This window comes from Limulus polyphemus, unplaced genomic scaffold, assembly GCF_000517525.1.
Source record: "Limulus polyphemus unplaced genomic scaffold, Limulus_polyphemus-2.1.2 Scaffold1925, whole genome shotgun sequence".
Taxonomy (NCBI): Eukaryota; Metazoa; Arthropoda; class Merostomata; order Xiphosura; family Limulidae; genus Limulus; species Limulus polyphemus.
In genome coordinates this window covers 119,644-121,096 of record NW_013667535.1, presented here as the reverse complement: position 1 = coordinate 121,096, position 1,453 = coordinate 119,644, and the positions used below count along the sequence as shown (strand labels likewise).

Sequence of the window (1,453 nt, the reverse complement as noted above, 5' to 3'; positions counted from 1 at the left end):
CGAAAAATACGGTAACTGTCATATGTTTTGGACTGTTAACATTTTCCCGAATATACTATAACATTTATAAATATTTTCGTTTTGAGTTTACTTACTCATTTTACAGGTTTTACAGTAAGGAAGAATATATATTTTTTAAACAGGTACGACGTTCCGATCACTTGAGATCGCACCAGTGATTGAATCGTCGTACCAGTTAAAAACTTCTTCCTTACTCTAAAAGTTGTAACATGTTGAAATAGATTTATCTATATTATGTTGTCTAAGTTTCTAACAATATTTATCAAGTTATTTTAGTTATTACTCTAATGTTTTGGACTGTTAAAAGTTTCACGAATATTTTTATCCAAAACGACAACTAAATAATGTGTCAGTTAGTTGCTTGATTTATATTATATACAAACTAATTTCTGTTATCTTATATATATATTGCGAACCATTGTGTCTAGCCGAGCGTTCGTCTGTCTCCCGTTTGAAAAGCTGCACACGCAGGCGAAGCTCAAAATTCACTTTTGAAATGACGGGAGAACAGGCATGAATACTATTGATGCCAAATTTTATTTCGTAAGCAGGATATTCTACACTAAATCGTTAGGAATTAATCACACAACCTTTCACATTTCAAAATGTGACGTAACTTAAAGATCGAAAATATAGATTTACCATATGATATTGTTGACCGGCTCTTAGCATGACTGAGATGCTGAACAATTACTTTTCGCAGTGGGCGGTATAAGTAGCAAGAGTGCAACACAATGAACGTTATTAAAGTCCATGAAGTAATTTAAATTGATATGTTAACTTAAACCTTCCCGTCACTGGGGACGGGTACTTTTGCTTGTTTTGTATAAAAAACTACACTCGACGAACCAAGAAGTTGGTTTGTGATAAGTATATACAAAAAATCATTTTTTTTAAATTATTTATGAATTAATGAGTAGTAGCACTTGAAATATACATGTATATCACCAATACTTATAATTTCTATGATCTGTACTAAGTACATAATTCAGTAGTTTCTGTAAGTACAGTGCAGAATCTTTCCAGGTCGGTCAATTTTAGTCTCATATTTACAAGTCCGTGAGGAAGAGAAGGATTAGCTCTAGGAGATAATGAGAGAGAGAGAGGGTAGAGTTACAAAACGATCACAATTTATTAAAAAAAAATACCTAATACATTTTACTTTTCTTATATGTTTCCAGCGGTTCAGTGATAAGCCTGAGGGGCTATTATGCTAAAATTCAGAGTTCGATCCCGCGGTAGATACAGCGCAGGTAAAACTATAAATTTCCACAAAAACAAACAGGGTTTTCTTATACATACAATACAATTAATCATAGATTCAACAGAGATTATTTCGATGACAAAACCTTGTACATTTACTCTTATGTTAAACTTATATTAAAGTTTTTCTTCATTACCCACTCAAGCCGTCTCCAAACATTATTAGTCT

The 1,453-nt window shown here is 32.3% G+C and overlaps 1 protein-coding gene across 6 annotated transcripts in view; it reads right to left on the bottom strand.

Moving 5' to 3' along the window:
• Positions 1-1,453, bottom strand: part of LOC111087249 — a 16,035-nt gene that overhangs the window by 10,072 nt on the left and 4,510 nt on the right. The gene's annotated exons all lie outside the window — the stretch shown is intronic.